This window comes from Artemia sp. Qi Xiang Cuo, chromosome 6 (genome assembly GCF_049724085.1).
Source record: "Artemia sp. Qi Xiang Cuo chromosome 6, ASM4972408v1, whole genome shotgun sequence".
In the NCBI taxonomy this organism is placed as follows: domain Eukaryota; kingdom Metazoa; phylum Arthropoda; class Branchiopoda; order Anostraca; family Artemiidae; genus Artemia; species Artemia sp. Qi Xiang Cuo.
Window position 1 is genome coordinate 38,161,521 of NC_142799.1, and position 20,953 is coordinate 38,182,473.

Consider the following 20,953-nt stretch of genomic DNA (forward strand, 5'->3'; position numbering starts at 1 on the left):
TTGAAGAAACTTCCCTTGTTAGAAATGATAAAGGCATAAAACAGGTTGATCGAGAAGCAATGGAAACTAGAATGAAAATAAATAGTGATATTTCTTTAACTAGGGATTTGGGGGAATATTCACTTAATGCATTATATACAAAATTAATTAAAAATGATTTAACTAATTATCTTAAAAAGCCAGTAAACAATTCCTCTCAACCTGTTCCGGATAGACCTTCTAGGCTGGCTGCCAAAAAGGCAAAATTAGCTTTAAAGGACACCCTAGACGGTCAATCATTTTGATCAAAAGCTTCCGTCAATCGACTAACGTGTGCTTCAATCAACAACCTTTAATCGGCTCTTCAATCAACCCTCCAATCTGGACCAAAGCTAATTTCAAGTTTGATTTTAACTCACTTCCAGATTTTTAGTTTCAGTTCAGAGCGGGATAGTGAAGTGCATCGTGTGTGAAATGCAGCATAATATCGATTTGGCTTTTCTTGCATGTACTTTGGTTGCGCTCAAGCAGAAAAAAAGAAAATAGGAAACGTCGTTGGTCCAAGGAGTGGTACAAGATGAGAAATCACTTCACTCATGATCATTTACTGAACGTTCTGCGCGATACAGAGCCAGAGGACTACAGGAACTATATCAGAATGGACCAAGATATTTATGATTTTTTACTCAATTTAGTACGGCACAATAAAGAGAAGAAAGATACAAATATCTGAGAACCTGTGGAACCTAAATCATGGAGACGAGAAACTAAAATGATGTCAAAACTTCAAATATGCAAAGGAAACTCTACAATTGAGGCGAAAATAATAAGGGACGACTTCTGGAAATTCTTTAACACCAGTGGATCAGTACCATGGCAAAGCAAGTGTCTCCACAATTAGTCATCAACGTATAATGTTTTTGTTATTTTTCTTAATTTGTTTAAAATGTCGTATGAACAGATAAAATTATTACAAAACCCAAAATAATAAGAAAAGAATTAGTGTGTTATTTGATCTTACTTTATGCCCCTCCATACATAAATGCAAAAGTAACTCGATTACTCGATCATCTTTCAAAGTTATTTCCTGTGTGACTTATGAGTCATGGACAAAGGAAATCGAGTTAAGCAACAGGCAACGGAGACGTTCACTCGTAGCATAAAGAAAAAAACTGGTGTTGTGGTTGAGGAAAACATATTGAAAATGTATCAATTAAGGGGAGAAAGAAAGCACCTAACTTAACCCGCCCATCCCTGATGTGTCACGCACTTTTCCAAAGCGATCAGTTCTTGTTTACCCGGCCATCCTTATTTCTAAATGAACTGAATAATCGATTCTAGGCGTTTAACCCCCAGAAAATACCCCCCCCCCCCACAGAAAATAAGCTTTTCAAATTTGAGAATTTTAATTGAGTTTTTTTTAGTTTCGTTAAGAAGTGCTAAGGAAAGGAAAAAAAGAAGGAATTTACACACCATAAGTATCTTAAAACTTAAAACCACAAATCCATTTTAGTTGAAATAACTTCCATGTGAACTTCTGCCATTTTTGGCAGTAGCAGGCGCCAACTTAAAAAAAGAAAACAAAAATATTGGCGAAAAATTATCAAAATTAAGCTAAAAATATAGGATACCAAAAAGTTCAAGAAGGTTTGGCTTGCCTTTGAAAGGATACTTGGCTTTGGGAACCAACAAGTTCTTATTGTTTAAGTTTTTACGGACGAAAGCGTTGTCAGATTCTACGAGTTTTTTTTACAGGTTGTTGCAAAGTTTTGTATAGAATTAAAAAACAAAACTTATCGTTTGAATTAAACGGCCATTGTGTTCCAGGAATCGTTCTTAAAGAATTGGGACAAAAAGTCAAAACTTTAAAAGTAAAGAGAAAGGTCTTGAAGAGGAGCCATCCCTTATATACGTAATAATTTCTGCTCGTTCTAAGTGTTGATGTTGCTCCTTATTTCAGTTAAAAAACTTTTTTTTTCATTTAATTTCTGATCACTATTAAATAATACCGGTAAATCCGGCTCCCCCTCCAAGAAAAAATCCTTTCCACTACGGAAAATTCCTCCATGGAAGTCCTTTTCACGTAAAATGTCCTCCCCCTCTCTCACCGGGGAAATTTCCCCCAGACAATTCCAATCTAGCTGAAAATTCCACCCAAAAAATTTCTTGCGGATGAACTCGGGTAAAAAATTTTTCTTAGCACGCTTTAATTTGCAAGGAAACTTTAATTTGTGATGGTTCTTAAAATCATGCCGGTAATCCCTTCCTCCGTGGAAAAGTTTTCAATCAAAAACCCAGCAAAGGTTTTTCTTGGGAGGCGGGGGTGTACAACAGATATTTTAAAAAAAGAACCAAAATTGTGAAATCATTATCTACTCCCTTATTATTTCTGGTAATAATTCCAGTCTACGCTGTTATTATGAAACTAAAGAGTAATATTAAACCCCAAAATGAGCAGACCAACCAGCAGTATGGGGGTGTCATTTTCAGTGGGGAGATTTTCTGAAGGGGGGGGTGTAAACCCCACCTTAAAATAATAGAGTTTCTACTGCTAGTACAATAATGTAAAATTCTTACCTTTGTTGTTTGTTTCAGCAATTTCAATCTGATTCCTAAGGAATGCAAGGTCATTGTAGTACCACAGGGAAGGTTGTGAGATGTCATCTGCTGACGCTCCATACTTCTTTTTTTGCTCGATTGCCTTGTATTGGCGATTGAAATTCTTTCTTAAAACATTAATTTTCTTTTTTAGTTCGGTATTTGTATAATCTGGTTTCAATGTCTTTACCACCTGCAATATCCTGCCAAATGCTGCACTTTTCCTATTTTGGTTAAAATAGTCTATACTTTTAACTTCCCATAACTTAGGGTGATCCTGGTATAACTCTATTAATAAACAAATACACTCGCGCTCAAAATTTTCGTTTTTTCCGGTATATCTACCATTATTGTTGGCGTGTGACAGACGCAATATTTGAACAAAACTAGTCTAAACGGTCGATCACCCTCGTCAACCGATTGAGTCATTCAAACTTTCTATCAATCACCATTAGCGCTTCACTCAAGTGTCAAACAGGTTCATAGGCGGTCAATCATGCTTGAATCAATCAATTGACGGAAGCTTTTGATTAAAATGATTGACCGTCTAGGGTGTCCTTAAGAGCTTGTCTGTAATGTTTTTTTTTATTCTATTTGAATGAATTGTCTCTTTTCACTTCGCTTGATTTACAAGTCCTGGTTGAACTTCCTTGAATTAACGATACTAGGGCTGTTTTTAAAATTAATTAAAAAAAAACTTTCCGAACAATAAGTTTTTCAAAGAAAAGTAAAGGTCATTTTAAACTTAAGCTCAGTAGATACAAATACATGTTCAAATTCAAACTCAAAACGACCAGAAATTACTATTAAAGAATAAATGAAACCCAAAACAAACAGAAATTAAATAAACAATCATAGCAGGAAGCATACAGCAAGTAATGATATAAATGAATAAACAGATCTTCAAGCGAGTAGTGCTTAGATTGAATATGAAAATCAAGCTTAAAACGAAAAAAAAATAATTTGCTTTTAAAGTATAAATGAAACTTAAAACGAACAGAAATTACATAAACAATCAATGCAAACAAAGATACAATAGATATTAATGTAAATGAATAAATAAATTCTAAAACGAGTGAAACTTAAATTGAATATGAAAATCAAGCTTGAAACGAACAAAAATCACTACAAACAAGAGTTTTGGTATCGCCTCCTTCTCTCACTGTAAAATTCTAAAACCTACTGCGTCATTGGCGCTTCACTAAAAACCAATATATTCTTGAACTGATGGATCTTTCAACAATTAATATCATTATATATCAAATATTCAATTTGATTTTGTTTATACTTTCCAAGATTGTTCAAGACGCATATAGTTCAAGACTCTCAAAAACTGAACTAGAAATTTCAATTTCCAATCAAATGAGCCCTCTAAAGTTTTTACGAGCTTCCCTTCAATAAGAACCATATATTCCCCCAGAGCATAACTTACAACCCCTGCCCTCGGGCTGCGTCAACCCCGGAGTTTTCGTTATATGGTCTTTGAACTATTTTTTTTTTAATGGCTATCTCACAGTTCTTATCAGATGGGTTTGAAAGAAAAAGGGTGGGGAGGGGAGGAGGGCCAGGTGACCTCCAATCTCTTTTGACTCTTAAAAAGTGAACTAGAAATTTCAATTTCCAATCCAATGAGCCCTCTTTGAAGTTTATACGACCATTCCTTCCTTAAGAACCATATATGCCCCCAGGGCATAACTTATAACTTACAACTCCTGCCCCCGGACCCTGGGGGGTTGTGTCGACACCCGAGTTTTTGTTATAGGATCTTTGCAGTATTTTTTAACAAAATATCTCAAAATTTTTATCAGATGCATTTAGGAAAACAGGGCGTGGGGGGCTGGTTACCCTTCGGTATCTTTTGACGTTTAAAAAGTGAACTAGAACTTTCAATTTCCAATCAAATGAGCCCTCTCTGAAGTTTATTCGAGCATTCCTTCCATAAGAACCATATATGCCCCCGGGGCATAACTTGTAACCCTTGCCCTGAAGACTATGGGGGAGTGTTCTGCTCATGATATAATTTCCAGAGCTTTCAACTACGTTGAACAAAATGGATGTCTAAAAATTTTGATTGGATGGGTGTTAGTTGCCTTCCAATCACTTTCGACTATTAAAAAGGGCACGAGCCATTTAAGTTTCCAATCGAATGAGCTCTTTTTGAAGTTTCTACGACAACACTTTCTATAAGAAGCCTTATATGCCCCCAGCCCATAGGCCACAACCCTTGCCCGGCGGGCGGTGGGGGGGGGGGGGGAGTGTCATCCTCAAAGACCTAATTTCCAGGATTTTCAACTACGTTGAACAATACGGCTATCTCAAAATATTTATTGGATATGTTTGAGGAAAAGGTGGGCGTGAGAGGGGGGTTAGTTGCCCTCCAATCACTTTTGACTATTGAAAAGGGCACTAGGCCTTTGAATTTCCAGTCGAATGTGCCCCTTTTTGAAGTTTTACCACAAATCTTTCTATAAAAAGCTTATATGCCCCCAGGGCATAACTTAAAATCCTTGCCCTGAGGTCTGTGGGGGGATTGTCCTGCTCAAAAACATAATTTCTATTTGGAAATGAACTACGTAGAACAAAATGGCTATCTCAAAATTTTGATTGGATGTGTTTGGGGAAATAGTGGGCGTGAAATGGGTGTTAGTTCCCTTTCAATCAGTTTTTACCCTTAAAAACGGCACTAGAACAATCGATTTTTAATCAAATAAGCCCACTCCGAAGTTTATGCGACGACCCCTTCCATGCGAAGTGCCTCTGGAAAAAAAAATATTGGAGCTGTATGGCCTTTACTATTGGCAACGCAATAGCGTTGCCTCTGATATTTTAGTTTTAACGATTGAATTTTAATGTGAGTTCTTTTATATTCGTTTTTTTTTTCTTCAATTATTTTGCTTAGGACGGCCCTTGGATATAGGGTCAAAATATTCATTTAAAGTTGCGCTCCACTGTCTTATATATATAAAAAAAATTCCCTATTGTTTTACTTGTTGTTTATTAACAAAGTATATTACAGTCGTCTCCAGCATAAATTATGTGTTGAGAATATGCTTTATTTATCAAACAGTTCGTGGTAACGAACTATAAGTAAGGAGCGACCCGGCTCAATGGTAACTGAAACTCTAGAAAACGGGAATTTGATACCAATAGATACAACAAAAGAATCAGATCTTAATGCTGATTTCAAATATATAAGTTTTTTTTAAGTTTAGTCCTACCCATCAAAAGCTACGCGCCTGACAAAATTTGGCTGATTTTCAAAAAAAGGGGGAAAGACTCCTTAAAAGTTAAAGAACCTTAATGAAAATCACACCATCATATTCAGCGTATTAGAGAACTCTACTGTAGAGGTTTCAAGCTCCTATCTACAAAAATGTGGAATTTTGCATTTTTTGCCATAAGACAGATCACAGATGCATGTTTATTTGTTGTTTTTTTTCAGGGGTGATCGTATCGACCCAGATTAAAAGTTCTAGTGTGTTTTTGAAGTGACAAAAAATGGAGGGCAACTAGGCCCCCTCACGCGCTCATTTTTTTTCCCAAAGTCACCCGATCAAACTTTTAAGATAGCCATTTTGTTCAGCTTGGTCGAAAATATGATAACTATGTCTTTTAGGATGACTTAATCTCCCGAAGTCCCCGGGGGTGGGCTGAAAGGTACGAACTTTACCCAATATTAACATATAGTATCGAGTATTGGGAAGTGCACAGACGTTTTCAGGGGGGATTCTTTCCGGTAGTGGGGGGGGGGTCGGGGGTTATGTGGGAGGATCTTTCCATGAAAGAAGTTTTAATGGGGGAAGGGACATCGTTATGAAGGGGGTGCCCGATTTCCCAGCATTATTAAAAAAAAAATTAGATATTAAATATAAAAAAACAAGTTTTTCAACTGATAGTAAGGAGCAACATCAAAACTTAAAAACGAACAAAAAATATTAGATATAGGATTGGGATCACCCCCTAGTCAATACCTCGCTCTTTAAGCCAAAGATTATTTAGTACTTTCATAAGAGCTATTTATTCTAAATAACAACTTTTGTGATTAAGGGGTCATTTTTAAAGAATTGGAACAAAATTCAAACTTTAGCTTAAAGAGCGAAGTATTGACGAGGGGGCGAACCCCCTAATATACGTATTAAAAATATATGAATTTAGAAGTTCGTTATCTAAGTTAATTCGTAAGTTACGTGTATTTATTACTATAAAAAACGTTCGTAAGTAAAATTAAGCAATTTTTGAGAAAGCCATTTAACCAAATAAAAGTAAAATTAATATGCAATTTTTTTTAATTACTCATGTACGGTAAGCCAAAACCAAAACCTGTATTAATTCAAAAATGTTCAAAAATTTAACAAAAAAACAAGTTTTTTTAACTGAAAGTAAGGAACGACGGTAAAACTTAAAACGAACAGAAATTATTCCGTATATGAAAGGAGCTGTCCCTTTCTCAATGCCTCGCTCTTTACGCTAAAATTTGACTTTCTCACAACTCTATTTTTTTAAAACAATAAAAAAATTTAGCGTATAGAGCTAGGCGTTGAGGAGGGGACAGCTCCTTTCATATACGGAATAATTTCTGTTCGTTTTAAGTTTTAACGTCGTTCCTTACTTTCAGTTAAAAAAAACTTGTTTTTTTTTGTTTAATCTGGAGAAAGCAAGACTAATCTAAGCCTTCTTAAAGTTAAAATTGAGAACGCATTAAAAAAAACCAAGTCTTTTTACAAAAAGACATGGAAGAAAACACAACTTCTCTGGAATTTGATATTTTTGCTGACAAAAAATGTCATCATCTGTTGACGATTTTAAATGAACACGGAGCTCACCGCGGCATTCACGTCATACTCTAGAGCCATTTTTCAAAACCACCTGTCTACGACTTTAGACCACGAAGTGCGATTGGCTATCTTTTCTCAGAATTTCCATTCTCTGGGACTTTGACCCTCTTTGGGTAAAAATCAATTTTTTTTAACACAAAATAGCAGAAAACGCCACTTTACTCTTGCGTGATTTCTTTTGTTACTTAAAAAGATCGCTAGATTTCTCTTAAAATTAGCCCTCTCCAAATATTTTACGACACTGGATAGATAGGATAACCCTAAGAAAAAGAGGAAAAACATCAGTGCTTCCCATGCAAAAAAGTGATTCTCCTTGTTGTTCAAGGTGGGGGTATTAATTCTTCTGCAGAGGGGATTCGGCCATCGCGATCCTACCGCTACATCTTTCAATCCTATCTAATGCTATTAGTAACTTGTTTCCGGCTCTTTTGTGAAATTTTAATTTGCAACAAACTTTTACTATTAAGCTTGATTGAAGTAATATTTATTATTCATCAATCAGCATTAAATGGCAATTTTTCTCACTAGACGGTTTTTTCAAGGCGCACTTCAGACTTGATGTTAGTGTGGGCTATTTTCTGTTATTTACTAGGTTGCTGCCGTGGCGTATTTAGAGTCAGGCCCAGGAGTCCTGCCCCTCCTTCCTCCCTCCCAAAAAATATCAAAGAATTTTTTTAAGAGTTTAATGTCTTGCTCTCAGCAGATTTTTTGTTGTATATATCGGAAGTGAATGAATTGGAAGTAAAGCACAGGAATAAAATTTTTCCCCTTTACGGATCTTTCAAATATCTGTCTAAGCCTAGACCCTGCACTTTTAAAGTCTCTTGCTCGAGTCTCCGGCAAGTTTTATCTCATGCTTATTGTGATTACGTTTGATAAGGTTGAAAGCAACATAAGCTTTGCTGCTAGTATTTTACTCGAGGAGACTCAGCGATTTTTAAAAAGAAAGCGCAATATATATTGACGGGTATCTTTATAGCAGGTATCTTCAATAGCAATGTTATGCCAGTGCTGCTTTACGCAGCCGAAACCTGGCACCTGAACCCGGAAAAGAAAGAAGAATACTTGCTTTTGAAAACACATGTCTTACAAGAACTCTCAACATCCTTTGGCAGCAGAGAATAGCATACCAATCCCTCCACGATATCTAAAAATATTAATTAAAAAAAAAACTTTCCGGAAAATACACCTATCCCGCGCACTGGGTCAATGTCTACTCATTTCTGGGGGGATAATCCGGGCTTCAGCCAGGCAATAAACGAGGTTAAGGAAACGATCTTGCTCAAGATAATTTAAAAGTAGTAAAAATAGGGAAATTATGATAGAATTTCTGAGATATGCCCAGCTCTGACATCATATTATCCCTGTTTCTAGCTAGCAAGATTCCCACCCCTGGCAGACCACCCGGGATTCCAAACGTTCTATTATTTCTTCTATATTGACAAGATTCCTTAACCATTTTTTTAGTATATTGTTTTTCAGGAAGATCCCCTGGATTTTCGTAACCAGGTCTAATATGAATGACGCCAGTGCATATCACAAGCTAGACTAAAAGGACCCCATGAGGGCCCAGCACGAAACACACTCACAGGTGCTGCGTAATAACGGCGGTGAACATCTTAAGCAAAGATACCTAATGAGAGGAATGGAAAATCATCTTGCGAGAAGAGTAGATACCCAAACATTAAAAAGAATACTTATAGACCAGAGTGGAATAACGCTGCCATACTATTTTAACACCGGCACCAGCCCTCGACATAACACCAACCCTCACCCCCTAGGATATTTTCGATCTTTTTTGCTCCGAAAATAAACTTCTGGAATCCAAATTAAACAACCTTTTGTTGTTTTTTTCTTGTTTTTTTTTCACTTGAACTGCAGGAGACTCAATATTTCAGTGCTAGAACATGTTACTCCAATGTATTTCACACCACAGAGTATCTAAAGCACTTCTCGGGCTTTCCTAGTTTTGATAATGATTTTACAGGTTGACCTTGATTTCTAAACTTTGCCCTTAATTTCCACAGTGGTCTTGATTTCTAGGGCTACCCGTGCTTCTTATAGTTTACTCTGTCTTTTTATGAAATTGTCAGGGTTTCATTTTTTTGCTAATGATTGCATAGAAATTGACCAATTATTTCTACACTTTGATCACAATTTTGATGGTATGGTCTTTATTTCTATGACTTGGTCCAGATTCCTAGGGTTGACTCTATCATCTAGATAAGTACCTTATGATTTTTCCTGGAATACACTGCCTTTCTGGGCTTTAATATTTTATAACGAAAAGAGACATTCATTTCTTACTTGTTGCTCTATAAGAACGTTAAGAATATAATTTTTTTCCTGGAGCACCATGCATTCTTGGGTTTAATGTTTGTTTACAATAAACAATAATCAAGTTCTCCTACTCCTATGACACCAGTCATTATCAGTGTAAGCGTCTCCTAACATTTGAAACATACAAACACACACACACACTTTCATAGAAGTAACAACTTTTTCATTTATGATAACAAGTTTCTTGTCAGAAATAGCAAGTTTTCCTTAACACTAACAAAGTTTCTCATCAAAGTATCGACTTTTTTCCTTAATACTAACAAACTTTTACCTAACACTATACAATTTCTCTTAGAAGCAACAATTTTATCGTTATGATAACAAGTTTTCAGTTAGAAGTGGAAGATTTTCCACTAAAGATAACAAATTTTTCATAGAAGGAACAATTTTTTTCGTTTTTGATAACAAGTTTTCTGTCAAAAGTAGCAAGTTTTCCTTAACACTAGCAAATTTTCTCATCGAAGTAACAACACTGTCCCTTAATAATAAAAAACTTTTACTTACCACTATCAAATTTCTTTAAGAAGTAACAGGTTTTTCTTAACAGTAATAAATTTTTTTCTAATAGCACCAACCTTTCCGTCAATGATAACACATTTCTCTTAAAAGTAACAATTTTTCGTTAATGATAACAATTTTTCTGTCAGAAGTAGCAAGTTGTTCTTAACGCTAACAAATTTTCTCATCGAAGTATCAACTTTTTTCCTTAGCACTAACAAACTTTTACCTCACACTATCAAATTTCTATTAGAATTAAAAATTTTATCGTTATGATAACAAGTTTTCAGTTATAAGTAGAAGGTTTTTCACTAAAGATAATGAATTTGTCTTAGAAGTAACAATTTTTTCGTTTGTGATAACAAGTTTTCTCTTAGAAGTAGCAAGTTTTCCTTATCATTAACAAATCTTCTAATCGAAGTAACAACTTTCTCCTTAATACTAACAAACTTTTACTGAACACTAGCAAATTTATCTTAGAAGTAACAGTATTTTCTTAACAGTAACAAATTATTTCTAATAGCCCCAATCTTTCCATCAATAATAACAAATTTCTCTTAAAAGTAACAATTTTTCGTCAATGATAACAACTTTTCTGTCAGAAGTAGCAAGTTTTTCTTAACGCTAACAAATTTTCTCATCGAACTAACAATATTGTTCCTTCATATTTCAGTACCCCTCTCCCAAAAAAATGCCTGTGTATGTTAGGTTAAGTTAACCTATTACTAGGTTAGGTCAAGTTCCGTTGTTCAAGTAAAAACACTGTTTAATTTACATTCATAGGCTTATTTTCTCTGGAAAAAGTTAGAAACTGTCATGCGGGGGGGGGGAGTCTTGGAGAGTATGGAGGGGATGCCACAGAGCAGTAATAGTGTAGCATTGTGGCGTCAATTGCTTGGAGAATCACGTTGCGTGTGGATTGCTAAAACATGAAACATTGGATTTAAAAGTATAAATTTATTATGAAAATATCTGTAAATGCCTTTGGAATAATGAGCGAGCCAGAGGGTGCCGTATGCCATCCATAGGTCACCATGGTGGTGTGAATTCTCATGGACAAGCACACTCTAGAGCTTAAAAGATAAGGTGGGAGTTGTTAAAAGAATATTTTTGGAAGAGGGGGACTGAAATCTAAATTCCAGTCAAAGAAACGATGTATTTTCGTCTCTGTTTTTCCGTCTTCAGTTCAGCAGTGTATTTTATTTTATTTTTTATATATATATTCTATATTTATTTTTATTGTTGTGCAATGTGGTAGTTTTAAAGTGTTTTATATTTTAATATTTTATATTTCATTCCCCCCTCTACAGAAACCTTCGGGTAATTTCGGTAAGATAGCCATGGTCCCCATATTTCTCTTATAAAATTCAGTGAAGAGTCTGAAAAAATTCAATGAATGTGAATTAAAAAGTATCAGACAGACAATAACAGCTACATGTAAGTCTTTAATTCCGTAAGGGTTTCGTCTATTGAATCAGTTATTAGCTATCTAATAAGCACAGAAAACCTTATTTATCAGAAATAGAGGAGAAAGAGAGATTTAGTGGAAAATACATGGGGAGAGGGGGGGGATTGCACAGCAATGCAGACGAGGAAACCCTATTATAGAGTACCAAAGTAACAGATTTGAATAAGGAGCCGTCCAAACAAAATTGGAATTCTCTTAGTTCTAACGGATTCACATTCATTGAATTTTTTTAGACTCTTCACTGAATTTTATAAGAGAAATATGGGGACCATGGCTATCTTACCGAAATTACCCAAAGGTGTCTGTAGAGGGGGCAATGAAACATAAAATATAAAAATATAAAACACTTTAAAACTACCACATTGCACAACAATAAAAATAAATATAGAATATATATATAAAAAATAAAATAAAATACACTGCTGAACTGAAGACGGAAAAACAGAGACGAAAATACATCGTTTCTTTGACTGGAATTTAGATTTCAGTCCCCCTCTTCCAAAAATATTCTTTTAACAACTCCCACCTTATCTTTTAAGCTCTAGAGTGTGCTTGTCCATGAGAATTCACACCACCATGGTGACCTATGGATGGCATACGGCACCCTCTGGCGCGCTCATTATTCCAAAGGCATTTACAGATATTTTCATAATAAATTTATACTTTTAAATCCAATGTTTCATGTTTTAGCAATCCACACGCAACGTGATTCTCCAAGCAATTGACGCCACAATGCTACACTATTACTGCTCTGTGGCATCCCCTCTGACATCGCCTCCATAATCTCCAAGACTTCCCCCCCCCCCGCAGGACAGTTTCTAACTTTTTCCAGAGAAAATAAGCCTATGAATGTAAATTAAACAGTGTTTTTACTTGAACAACGGAACTTGACCTAACCTAGTAATAGGTTAACTTAACCTAACATACACAGGCATTTTTTCGGGAGAGGGGTACTTAAATATGAAGGAACAATATTGTTAGTTCGATGAGAAAATTTGTTAGCGTTAAGAAAAACTTGCTACTTCTGACAGAAAAGTTGTTATCATTGACGAAAAATTGTTACTTTTAAGAGAAATTTGTTATTCTTGATGGAAAGATTGGGGCTATTAGAAATAATTTGTTACTGTTAAGAAAAGCCTGTTACTTCTAAGATAAATTTGCTAGTATTGAGTAAAAGTTTGTTAGTATTAAGGAGAAAGTTGTTACTTCGATTAGAAGATTTTTTAATGATAAGGAAAACTTGCTACTTCTAAGAGAAAACTTGTTATCACAAACGAAAAAATTGTTACTTCTAAGAAAAATTCATTATCTTTAGTGAAAAACCTTCTACTTATAACTGAAAACTTGTTATCATATCGATAAAATTGTTAATTCTAATAGAAATTTGATAGTTTTAGGTAAAAGTTTGTTAGTATTAACGAAAAAAGTTGATACTTTGATGAGAAAATTTGTTAGTGTTAAGAAAAACTTGCTACTTCTGACAGAAAAGTTGTTATCATTGACAAAAAATTATTACTTTTAAGAGAAATGCGTTATCGTTGACGGAAAGGTTGGTGCTATTAGAAAAAAATTTTTTACTGTTAAGAAAAAACTGTTACTTCTTAAAGAAATTTGATAGTGGTAAGCAAAAGTTTTTTATTATTAAGGGACAGTGTTGTTACTTCGATGAGGAAATTTGCTACTGTTAAGGAAAACTTGCTACTTTTGACATAAAACTTGTTATCAAAAACGAAAAAAATTGTTCCTTCTATGAAAATTTTTTTATCTTTAGTGGAAAATCTTCCACTTCTAACTGAAAACTTGTTATCATAACGATAAAATTGTTGCTTCTAAGAGAAATTGTATAGTCTTAGGTAAAAGTTTGTTAGTATTAAGGAAAAAAGTCGATACTTTGATGAGAAACTTTGTTAGTGTTAAGGAAAACTTGCTATTTCTGACAAGAAACTTGTCATCATAAATGAAAAAGTTGTTACTTCTATGAAAGTGTGTGTGTGTGTTTGTATGTTTCAAATGTTAGAAGACGCTTACACTGATGATGACTGGTGTCATAGGAGTAGGAGAACTTGATTATTGTTTATTGTAAACAAACATTAAACCCAAGAATGCATGGTGCTCCAGGAAAAAAATTATATTCCTAACGTTCTTATAGAGCAACAAGTAAGAAATGAATGTCTCTTTTCGTTATAAAATATTAAAGCCCAGAAAGGCAGTGTATTCCAGGAAAAATCATAAGGTACTTATCTAGATGATAGAGTCAACCCTAGGAATCTGGACCAAGTCATAGAAATAAAGACCATACCATCAAAATTGTGATCAAAGTGTAGAAATAATTGGTCAATTTCTATGCAATCATTAGCAAAAAAAAATGAAACCCTGACAATTTCATAAAAAGACAGAGTAAACTATAAGAAGCACGGGTAGCCCTAGAAATCAAGACCACCGTGGAAATTAAGGGCAAAGTTTAGAAATCAAGGTCAACCTGTAAAATCATTATCAAAACTAGGAAAGCCCTAGAAGTGCTTTAGATGCTCTGTGGTGTGAAATACATTGGAGTAACATGTTCTAGCACTGAAATATTGAGCCTCCTTCAGTTCAAGTTAAAAAAAAAAAACAAGAAAAAAACAACAAAAGGTTGTTTAATTTGGATTCCAGAAGTTTATTTTCGGAGCAAAAAAGATGGAAAATATCCTAGGGGTTGAGGGTTGGTGTCATGTCGAGGGCTGGTGCCGGTGTTAAAATAGTGTGGCAGCGTTATTCCACTCTGGGCTATAAGTATTCTTTTTAATGTTTGGGTATCTACTCTTCTCGCAAGATGATTTTCCATTCCTCTCATTAGGTATCTTTGCTTAATATGTGCACCGCCGTTATTACGCAGCACCTGTGAGTGTGTTTCGTGCTGGGCCCTCATGGGGTCCTTTTAGTCTAGCTTGTGATATGCAGTGGCGTCATTCATATTAGACCTGGTCACGAAAATCCAGGGGATCTTCCTGAAAAACAATATTCTAAAAAAATGGTTAAGGAATCTTGTCAATATAGAAGAAATAATAGAACGTTTGGAATCCCGGGTGGTCTGCCAGGGGTGGGAATCTTGCTAGCTAGAAACAGGGATAATATGATGTCAGAGCTGGGCATATCTCAGAAATTCTATCATAATTTCCCTATTTTTACTACTTTTAAATTATCTTGAGCAAGATCGTTTCCTTAACCTCGTTCAGTGCCTGGCTGAAGCCCGGATTATCCCCCCAGAAATGAGTAGACATTGACCCAGTGCGCGGGATAGGTGGGAACAAGAATTTCCCCTCCTTTACGTATTTTGATATTTTTGGTGAAAAATGTCTCCCTGGGGTTGCGTCAGGGCTGAGACAAACCAATCGGAGGGGGGAACTGGACAGTTCTTCGGAGGTGGCCAGCGAGCGGGCCGGTACCCTAGTGGAAGGAGGCGGGCTAACAATAAATATACACTTGAAAATTACTGCTTTGTATAACGAAAAACAATATATGACTAAAAAGGCAATGTAGAGCTGGCGACCGAAAAACAGTCCTCCTCCCTTCACAGAGGGCCCAACTCTCCTGGCGTCCTCTCCCCTCGTCTTTCCTTAAATTACGCATGTTACTGCTTTTATGTCAACCTACTTTAAGCCTTGTCTTGTTTTTCCCATTTATCCAGTCTTGTCTAAATAAAAGACGCTGTATTTCGTGTAAGGCTCTCAGAAATATCTCAATAATGCCAAAAAATTTGCCTCTGATAATATCCCTCCTCCTCTAAAATATATATAGCGTACTCGGAACGCATGTGGGTCTTTGAAGGGAACGTTCTCAATGGTTTTTAATAGAAAAGCATCGTGGGGGACTCTACCACCTGGGGAGGTATGTTTGGACATGTAAATGGGGGAAAACATCGCGGGGGGACTTCAACCAACTTGGGAGATATGTTTGGACGATTTGCCCAGAAACAACGCGTGCTCGGAAAAGAGGGTGTATCATAGGATACCGTTGGAAATCCATTTTTTCCTATGGCTTCCGTGACGCCAGAGGGCTGTCACGGAAAAAGGGGTGTGTCACATGACAAAACAGAAGCTAGAAATCTTGCAATTCAAGTGAAAAAAAGGTTCTTTAACGGAATTCTTTAGCCTTTTTTCGGAGTGAGAAGATTGAAAATGTCCTAGGGGTGAGGGTTGGTATTATGTGGAGGGATGGTGCCAATCTGAAAACAGTGTGACAGCACCATTCCGCTCTGGGCTATAAGTATACTTTTTAACGGTTTGGGTATCTACTCTTCTCGCAAGATGATTTTCAATCCTCTCTCATTAGGTATCTCTGCTTAAGATGTGCACCCCCGTTATTACGCAGCATCCGTGTGTGTGTGTGTGCCGTGCTTGGAAGGGGGGAGGGATTCCCCCAAGGGGCCCTTTTAGTCTAGCTTGTAATATATACTGGCGTCATTCATATTAGACCTGGTCACTGAAATCCATGGGATCTTCCTGAGAAACAATGAATCAAAAAATGGTTAAGGAATCCTGTCAATATAGAAGAAATAATAGAACGCCTGGAATCCCGGTAAGCCTACCAGGGGTGGGAATCTTGCCATGGACGCTTTGACTTTAGAAAGAGGGGCATGTCTTAGAAATTACATGATAATTTCCCTACCATTAGTACTTTTTAAATTATATCGGGAATCTCGCCAGGGTGGAGGAATCTTGCCAGCTGACCGCTAGAAACAGGGATGCCGTGACGGTAGAGGGTTGCCGTTGAAACTCAATGATAATTTTTCTATTATTACTTCTTTTTGAATTATCTCGGTAATCTTGTCAGGTTGGGGAATCTTGCCAGAGCGAGAATCTTGCCTGGGAGGGAATCTTGCCAGCTGACCGCTAGAAACAGGGATGCTGTGATGTTAGATGGTTGCCGTAGAAACTCAATGATAATTTCTCTATTATTAGTACTTTTTAAATTATCTCGAGCGAGACCACTTTATAACCTCCTTTATCGCCTAGCCGGAGTCCGGATTCCGTCTGTGGAATTTGTAGACATAGATCAAACTCCCTCACTGCACGTGGGATGGCTAATTTTCTTCCCCAGAAAGAGTACACAGACTAAAATACCCCCACAGCGCGCGGGGTGAGTAGGAACAAGAATTTCTCGAAAAAGGATTTCCCCTTTTGCTCTTTTTGACATTTTTGGGGAAAAATGTCTCCCTGTGGATCCGTCAGGGCTGATACAAACTGTTCGTGGGAGGAGGGGTGGACACTTCCTTGGAGGTGGCCAGCGAGCGGGTCCGGTACCTGTAGCAGACGGTGGCATGCTAAGAATAAATAAGAAAATATTTAAAAATTAAACATTTGAAAATTACCACTTTGTGTAACGAAAAAAAATATATATGAATAAAAAGGCAGTGTTGGGCTGGCGACCAAAAAACAGGCCTCCCTTCCCCCACAGACTCCCCCTCTTCCCCCGGAGTCCTCTTCCTTCGTCTTTCCTTAAATTAAGCATGCTATTGTTTATATTCTATTTTTTATAAGCCACAATAATGCCTAAAAATTATGTCTATTATCAAGATACCATCTGAAAATGAATTCTAGATATAATATTCATAAATTTAGTTTAAAAGTATGAAAAAAAACTCCAAGGTTAAAAGATGCTTCTATTATCAAGGCATCCTCTGAAAATGAGTTTTCGGTATGATACTAAAACCCACAAAGAGAAAAATCTAAAAAAAAAACAAACAAACGAGACTGTGACCAGTGGAGAGAAAAGTGGAGAGAAAAGAAAACAACAAATGCAAAACAACGCGGATATTTCGCCCCTATCCAAAAACGGCTCATTAGGAACTACATAAAAGAAAGAAGAAAACGATAAAAAACAAACAAGATAAAACTAAAAACCATTAAAATACAATCAAAAAAAAAACAAACAAAAATGTACAATTTGAACAAAATGATCCCGGAAGGGAAAAGATGCTATTATAGAGTTACTTCAGTGAGGACACCAACTTTGTTGGTTTTTGTCATGGCTGGCCAGTTCGGCTTAAGATCTTTCATTCGGTATAATACTCATAAATTTAGTTATGAAAACGAAAATTCCAAGGGAAACAGATTACATCTTTTATCAAGGCACCCTCTGAAAATGAATTCTAGGCATAATATTCATAGATTTACTTCAATTAAAAAAGGGTATTTTCCTTAAAAGCTCTTAAACACTTTAAATCGATGTCTAATATCTCTCCCCCATCCTCCCCTACCCTCCAGGGTCGTATGCTAGGAGCCCTGATTTTCTGCATACACGGTTCCTTTTGCGTATATTATGATATGGCTTTTTCACCTTTTATTCTTCGTCGTGTTTTTTAGATGTCTTTTTTCTATGTTTTATTGCTTGTCAATTTGTTTGAAATAATAAAACCTTTTATTTACAATGTCTGTGTTTTACGCTGTAGTCTTTAGCACGAGTAACACACGCATTTCCCTTTATTATTATCTTGAGAGTAAATACCCCTGGACCGTGTGGGATTGGGAGAATAATAAATCATTCTAGTGTTTGCCAGAAATGGGGAATCTTAGCTGTCACGCAATAGGTTAATTTTAGAATATGGTTCCAGATACAAAATACTGTGAATAGCAGTTTAGTCCTTCCAGTTAAGGCACAATGCAATTAGAAGGGAATGACCTTTCGAGTCCTGGCGGGGTCAAAAATATAGAAAAAAAAATATGAAAGGTGTATCGAACGAAAAAATGAAACGCCGAAAAAAGAAAATGTCTTGACGCTTTTGGGCGAAAAATTTCAAAATGGTATTATCTGGCAGTGATGGATGCGCAGCCCATGCGTAAGATGCACTGACCTTACATAAAGTGTGTGCCGCCATTAAATTAATGAAAAACACGCTTGTGGGGTTTCGGGCGAAATAAAGTACCAAGTGACAGTTTTGCATAATAATGACGTAAGGTGTGAGCTGTCGTTACATTACAAGTGGGGATTCCCCCATGGGTTCCTGTCGCAAAGTTACATATCTGTCCGTTTGAAACGGAGTGTGTCATGACGTCATTGGAGTCCAGAGGTGTGTGTCACGCAGTCTTGGCAACTGTGTTCCCTTTAATAGAACCGGTAACCGCATTGCGTAGTGTGGCGGCTTTAGGGGTAGGTAGCTCCGCTTATCTTACCCTTTAAAGGTGAGATGTGTCACAGAATAATAAAGGGGTGTGTACCGTGACGTCAGAGGGATGTTTTTGAAATACACATGGGGTGTGTCGCGTGATGTAACAGGGCGGTCATAGAAACACAAAGGGGTGTTTCCTGTGACGTAAAATGCGCTTGAAACAGGGGGTGTGTCACATGACTTCAGAGGACTTGTCATAGAAAAACAAAGGGGCTTATCACAGAAATTCAAGGGGGTGTGTCATGTGACGTCAAAGGGCTGCCGTAGAAATCCTGCCTAGAAACAGGGCTCTTACGGGAATTTTGCCATGGCTTTCATAGGAATCTTGCCAGGGTTGTTGTGACGTCAGAGGGTTCTCATAGTAAAAGGGATAGGGCTTTCATAGAACCTTAAATGCCCCCACTACTTAAATTTTCGTCAAACTGTTTTTTGTTTTCATCCATTTCAAAATTCAATGATTTAACGTGTTGATTTGGTTCCTGTTAATAGCTAAATTTGGTGGATATTGTAGTTCCATCTTATTAGGTTGTGATTTAACATCTTTCTTTGGCTAATCATATTGTTAATATCAGGCTAATTTAAGCTTTTGAAAACACAAAAAAAAAAAAAAAAAACTCCAGGGAAAAAAGATAGTTCGTAGTGCTAAATTAAAAAGTTCTGCAGCTTCGTGGCATACTGACATTTACTTCTAGTCACTTAAAAGACTGAAATGACAGCTCTGAAATAATAGTTCTGATAATTCTATTCTATTGTGAAATTCACTGTTCTTAAATGTAATCAGAAAATTCTTTGTGCTTCACGGCATAACATTACTTTCTAAGGTAATTTTCTTTTCTTACATTTTCGTTCCTTACAATTTTCTTCCCTTGTTTTCTGAGAAACAAATATAAAGAAAAATGGATGAACTAATGGAAAATCCCATAACTTTTTAGGCACTTCATGCAAGAAAAGGCTAATTCGAATCATTCACCTAGTCTGTTTATTAGTAAATAAACAAAAAACAAAAGATAGTTTCTAATATAGATTTTAGTAGACTTTGCTAAAAGGACTTTTACGAATCTCCTTGGGAAACTTCCCAAACAAACAACTCAGCTGCATGTTGTAGCAATTGTGATGGACTATTTTAAGGCATTGAGGGTTGTGAAGTCGTTACTTTGAAAGACAGTAGTGGTTGCCACGAATGGCGTGAAAACAGGCCTGGAAAACACTTTTCATTCGACCGAATATGGTTCTCGACATCTGGGATTCTATCATGCTTGATATCCAAAGCAAAGCTTATAAAATACATGTTTGACCTTTGGACCAATACTGCCCACAAGGTCTTTGCTTTTCCTGTGTACCTCTCAGGAGTATTTTCAGATAGAACTGGAGTAGTTCAGCTGCTTCCAGGTAACCAGACTGTAAACTGCAAGAGATTTGCCAATGAACTGAGCAGCATACATGAAGAAGCGGATACATGTGTTGCTCTTCACACGGGTTTCCTTGACAGGATGGGGTGCATGGATGTAATCGTGGAAGCAAATGATACAGACCTTGTTGTGGTCATCTTGCTACAGTCTTTTAAGACGATAGAAAAGCAAAGTCATGCCACCTCTAATGTTTTGGTTGGTTTGCGGGAAAATTCATTTTGATCACTGAACTTGCAAACAGACTCCCACCTGTAAGGAGGCCTTGTTTTTGTGTAAATTTGGTAACTCAATTTCAGTAAAAGTTGGAATCCCCTTTGCTCCAATAGATCGGTAATAAAGCGATTATTTCAAATTAGTTAAATTTTTAAATAACTTTGCTTTGTGTACCTTGTCATAAATCTTGAAAAGACATTTCTTTGTTTAAGTATCGAACGACTTTTCAACCCATAATAAATAGCTGAACAGCCAATTGAGACCAGTTTTGCCTAAAACAGAGTGGAATTTGGTAATGTTACGACATTTCAGGCTTTGAGAATCAAGGCCCAAAAAACTGGAAAAGACTACTTTTTAATTGAAGGTTGGTGATTGGCTAAAAGGACAGAACGGAAAGGTCGCTAAGCGATTCAAAATTAAGTAATAAATTGAATAAAATGTAAGGATCAGGGAGAAATCGGGGTTA